At 44.8% G+C, this 6,080-nt stretch overlaps 1 long non-coding RNA gene across 1 annotated transcript; it reads right to left on the minus strand.

Annotated features, from left to right (window-relative positions):
* Positions 1–778: 778 nt before the first annotated feature.
* Positions 779–4,482, minus strand: LOC138567487 (uncharacterized). The gene is made up of 2 exons (XR_011302225.1): positions 3,930–4,482; positions 779–3,434 (listed from the first exon to the last, which is right to left on the minus strand). It is a non-coding gene; the product is annotated as an uncharacterized lncRNA (long non-coding RNA).
* Positions 4,483–6,080: the final 1,598 nt, after the last annotated feature.

The following is a 6,080-nucleotide window of genomic DNA, read 5'->3' on the forward strand; positions in this document are numbered from 1 at the left end:
GCTGATCTTCCTCGAGCTACCCTGGAAGCCAGTCCCGAAAGGGTGTCGAACGGAGAAGGGATCCACCAAGAATCTTGAAGTACATCAAGGCCATCGAAGTCCATTGCCGTCGACTGGGGTTCGGAAGATTTCTAACCGCTAGAAGCCAGTCGAGTCGTCCAGAAGCAGGGACAGCTTAACACCATGCTGCTCGACGACCTGAACCACAACTCTCCACCTCTGCCTAAGAATATTGAACAAAGGGCTCCCTTGCCATCACTGTCAACCGATTGGTCCTGCCAGAAAGTCGAGGTCGTCGGCTACCGAGGAATGTCTGCCGATGGGTTTCCCGCCACCAGAAGCCAACAAAGACACTGACTATGTGAAGATCTGAAGTCCAGCCCGTGGTCGAGTCCCGATCAACGAAGCTATCCCAAGGTACGTGCTGCGGCACTGACAGGCCAAAGGACCGCCAAAGCATCTTCCAACACCAAACGCCCACTGCTGGGCCTACATCCACCACTGAGTCTTCTTTGCAGCATCAAACTCACCACAGAGGTGGACTGCACCCCTCATCTTCACAGGACTTCCACGAGCACCGCAAAGGTCAGAGCTGCTGTCCTGACACAAGTGTTCACTTTTCTTTGAGGAATCTCTACGCCCTGTGGCTCCTGCTTTAAAGGGAGGTCACTCTCGAGGCCACAGTCGACGAACCATTGAAGAAACTCTTCTATCTTAAGTACATTGGGGTGTTTATCCAATTTAACCAGGAAACACGACTATTTAAACATTAATGGACTGAGCTTGTTAATACGCTTTATTACAGGTTACCCAGGTGGGGAGAACCCTCACTCAGAATTGCGTCTTAGTAGCTAAAGAAAGCATTCTGCCATTGTTTAACCTAACTTGCCATCCTTCCTATGATCTATGCTGTTACACATTGCTGCATGATGTGTATGCTTTATAACTGTCAGCAGTTGATACATTCTAAAGGAATCAATAGTTAAGTGTGGTACCACAAAGACATTGTATATATTTGCAATATTAGAATTGCCAGAGCACAAAGTGTGTTATTAATTGATGTATATCCCTTATTTTTATATAAAGAACTGTGTTGGCACATAACAGTGTGTGGACATTCCTTTGTGGGGGCTTTGGGACTACACTGTACCTAAGAACCAGCCTGCATCACCTCCTGAGTGCTTAAACCTTGGTTGCTCGTCCATTCTACCATATAGAGAATCTTGGCTGGGATGCATTGTACTTCTACTCTGCCGTATAGAGGGCAGGAGTACAGATAACCCCCTCCCGTCTTTACAGCCAGGTAGTTTCCTGTGATGGGAACTAATATTTATCATCACGGATGCAACGTTGCTGTAAACAATCTTGGAATGGAATCAGAAAAACAGGTACGTGGTGGCATGGGGCAGGGGAGCAGAGTGTGTGATAGAAGTCACAAAACAGGGGAGGCGGAGTAGAGAGACAAAAATCATGCCAAGATGGCTGGGTTGGGAATGAGATTATGGGAATGTTACCCATAATGGTTTAGGAGTTATAGATCCCAGGGCATCATCAATAGCACAGGCAAGGAAGCTAGTAATGATTTAAAGAGAGGAGGTCAAGGTTGACAACAGACAGGGAAAAGGGCGTGGCAAAATATTAGAAGAGACGCACCATTCAAAGGGTGTTTCTGCCCGAGTGGGATATGGCTAAGAGGACTGATGGGTTTGTTGGTGAGCCAAGTTGATTTGGCTTGTAGGGCATATATATGATTTTTGTCGATGGACGACAGTTGCTTTATTTGTTGGGTGTGGTTGAGCTGCTTGCTAGGTATGTTTGTCTGTATATGATTTGTTAGCATTTTATCTGTTTGTCAGTGAAGTGATTGAGTTCGCTGATTGGCTTGTTGAGAACATGATGTCTTGTTGACTTAAGGTGTGACCACAGAAACATGGATATCCTAGGGAACCCAAGAACTATCACCTATTGAATCCAAGAGAAAACATGAATGCTCCCATATGGAATGTGCACGGTAAACGCAAATGTTACTCAAATTCTAGAGAACACAGCAATGTTACCTAATGGAATCTAAGGGAGTACAAAGTTTCTTTTTAGGAAATCCCACACACAGGTGGTAGGCTGATCCTATGGGCTCCCATCGAAGCATAGGAATTGTTACTCCAGAATCCCATGCAATGCAAGAATGGTAGCGTTTGTAATAAAAGAATGCAATCCTAAAACAGCAAAGTAATGTTGGTATTCGTTCTAATCGCAGGACAAAACAACGTTAGCTATAGACATGTCAAGAACACGGAGTTAAAAGAAAGTGGCATTCCCAACTCAAAAAGGAAGATCTTTCTGGAGTCATCCAGTGACTCCATCCTAGGAGTCATTCATGGCTAGTTTGGGAAGATCATCCGAAACCATCCTGAAGTATGTATATGGGCCAAAATATTTTAATGAGAGGACTCTAGAATTATCACAGAAACTACTCCAGGATGAGTTCTGATTACTTCCAGTGATTATCTTTTATTACTCCAGGATGACACAATGACAACTTCAGGATGGGTGGGGATTACTCCAGGATGACCCATTAACAGCTTCAGAGGGTGCGGGGGTGGGGGGAGAGGAGAGAGTGTGTGGAATTGTGAATTATTATTGCAGACAACTCCAGGAGGAGTTCTTTCATGATGCTTCCAAACGATTTAGGAAAGGGGTTTTGACTACCCCTAGCATGCATCCCCTGTGAATAAGACTGGTAGTACTATATAGGGTGAGTTTAGTTAGACTTATGGATAGTATACTGGAAAACCTCAAGGGAATTTTCAGCCTTCACTTTCCATCTTTGCCTTCTATGCTAGACCACTCAAAAGTCGTTAACTAAGTTTGGGGATTTAGTGTACAAAACTACAAATCCACACCCACAATGTCACAAAGCAACCTGTAAACTACCTAATTTCAGATCTCACCTAAAGCAAACATGCCATCACACCCAATACACTCTCACAATTACAAATCAATGCACTAAAATACATACTCTGTGACCTAAACAGAATCCGTTAAAGGTCTACCTGCATGACAGATTGCTGTATCTTTCAATTGTCCAGGTAAAGTAACAGACGGGTTCTGAGGAAGGAATGTAGGAGGAATGAAGAACACTAGCCATCCCTGCCAAAAGACATGTTTTCCAGATTTTGTGACCCCCAACTGTGCACAGCCATTACTAAGTTTAGAAATAGTCAGTTTCCACCCATCAGCTTTTACAATAGAATTCTCTTTTTTTTCCTTTTGCTTTTTCCACTGGATCTTTTTCTTGCAGCTCAAGCAACACTTTAGTTTTCCAGTGCTTCCCAGATTGCCAGATTCCACCAGTAGCAGCTTTTCATCCGCTGCCTTTCTTTTTAAAGCTGGAATGAGTCCTTCTGTTTTCTGTGTCTTAATACAGTGTTTCTTGGCTGCGGGTAAGAAAAAGGCAAGTAAGTTAAAACTTCAAAATGTGACTATCAATACAACAGACTTTTTGCTTGAGATGTACACTGGGCTAAGTGACGCCCCTTAAGCGCAATCCTATCCGTTCCCTTGCTTTTATTTATTCTCGCGCTTCTTGGCACTGTCCCTCCCTATGCAGCTACCCACAACTCAGTCTGGCTGCACACATACTCTGACCTGGACTACAGTCCCTGAGGGTGTTCAACCCATGGCGCTTTGAGATCATACCAATGGTACAAGGCACTCTACAAATGCCCAATAACATAAGAGAAATCATGTAGGCCATCTATACTTTAGAGAGTTACTCTACAGGATATAGAGATGCTGTAAAAGAGTGGTGGGCATTGTGCAGCATTCATCTGTATGTGTGAAAAAGGGGAATGCTTCCACGTAGGGATGTCATATGTAGCCTCCTCTCCCAAACATCAAATAGATGGACAAAATAAAAATACATTGCTTACCTGCTGACTGGAACAGCACTACTGCATTGAAGTACTTTTCTGCATGTATTTCTCTTCCACTTTCATCAAGACCCTCTATCAGCCATTTACAATTAACTTCACCAGGAATTGCCAATGGGTCAACTGCCCCATCCTTTCAAATACATAGAGAATTGTCTGAATCACAGAAAAGAACATTAAAGAGTGCTAGGAATTGAATTATTGCCTAAAAGAAGGAACAAAACCAGTACATTTAGTATGCTCCAAGTATTTGTGAAACTTGTCTGTACCCAAAACAATTACTTTATAGTGGGCTTGCTATGTATGTTCTTGCCTGATGTTTCCCAATTTGTGAGTGAAGTGTCTCTTGGTAACTTCCTCCAAGACTTTCACCCATTATGGCTTCAACTAGTTCCATCTGCTCGCTAACAAAATTAGAGGTGGGTGTTCTGGAGAGGCAATACGTTCTTAACTGCAGACCTCGATTAACTTAAATGCTGCAGTCATTTTGTGTATGTCCTTTAAAAAACAAACACCTGTTTCAGTTTCTTAAATGTAAATATCAACCTTAGAGAGTCCCATCTTGCGGATAGGAACATGTACAGGAAATTATAGGGACCGGAAATAGGAGTATGCAGGGACAGAACCCATAACCAAAGTGATCTACACTGGGAGAACAAAAAGTAAATATTACACCTTAGCAGGCACCCCTTTGCTAATATGAGCCAGGCGCTATCCACCAGAAGGATCAAGAGAAGCCACCTCCCCACCCCCATAAGCATTGCTACTGTGCCATAAAGTGTGCACTACAGCTGAAATAGTGCAGCGCTCACGAGCAGTGGGAAAATCCTGCTAAAAAGTCAACCAAGCCATGGGCACATGTTGCAGATGCATGGTTTCTCACGCAAGAGCCACAGCCTGATACACATAGGTAAGTCAAATTATTACTTCGAGGGTCAGGTGCACCTATCTGAGGAAGGCATGAACCCATTTCATGTGTAACATTATGGGGGCATTGGAGCAGCAGCAACGGCTGTCAAGCTAAAGAGGGGCAACCAGTAGGAGCCATTTATCCCCTACTTGGCAACGATTTAAAAGCGATCAGACTGATAAGTAGAACAGTCATTGTGTGGAACCAGTAAAGGGAAGGAATGCCCCCCCCCTCCACCTGTGATGCTGGAAATGCATCAGAGAGACAAGGCCTCAGAATACTTGTCCTTTATATCTCTATCATGTATGTTCTGACTTGTTTTCCGCACAGGAGTTCGTTTGGGACTCCTGGCTGTGTGGCTCTTCCTGTATTTGGTTTGGTGAACACATCCTTAGGATACCATTATGGCACCCATGGGTGGGAGTACGACCCTGTACTCCTAGTGTATGTTTTTGGGGACCTGTGTGTGGCCCACAGAGCAGGGTACGGGCTGGTGGCAGCTCTGTGCTGAATTGACAGGTTCCCTGAGCGTCCTCCATTTTGGGATGCCCAGGCCCTGTCATTGGAATCAGTAGATTCCTGATGGAGACAAAATGGCCCCAGTGGCCTATTGCCTTCCATCGCCTGTTACCTTGGTTTTCCTGAAGTCCTGTGAAGCCCTGACTCAGTCCCTTCCCCCTGACAGGCTGTTGGGTGGAAGTTCCAAATATGGTAGTGTGGGGGAAGTACCGACCAGACTGGCTGGAGCCTTCCCAACAGCTGCATGTTGTGGGTACGCCGTGGGGTGGGACCTGGATGAATGGAGTGTATGACGAATACGCATTCTGTGTTATGGGTGTCTAGTATCTGGTGTTTGACACAATGACTGACACAGCCTGCCCGAAACTAATATTAATGTAGTGTGTAGTGGCAGAGTACTTGTCCGAATCCACATTCTGTGTTGTGAGTGTCTGGATGGAGAAGAATGGCCTGAATGCACTGTGCGCTTGATTGTTTGACTAACTGCCTGAATTCCCTTTTGAGTGATTGGTTGCCGGAGTGTGACGCAGCCGAATGAATGGGAGATCAACAGTATATCTGGGGGCCTCTCACTGCCAGAAATCGTTCAGAATCTGAAGTTGATACTTGATGATTACTCTCAAAGCCGAGCCGGAAGAAGAAGGTGAACCGCTGTTCCCTTCCGTGTAATCTGAAAGCTGCTGTGCCTTCAAGAACTGATCCAAGAGAGGACCTGGTAAGGA

Source organism: Ambystoma mexicanum, chromosome 1p (genome assembly GCF_040938575.1).
Source record: "Ambystoma mexicanum isolate Mex_15411 chromosome 1p, UKY_AmexF1_1, whole genome shotgun sequence".
Lineage (NCBI taxonomy): Eukaryota > Metazoa > Chordata > Amphibia > Caudata > Ambystomatidae > Ambystoma > Ambystoma mexicanum.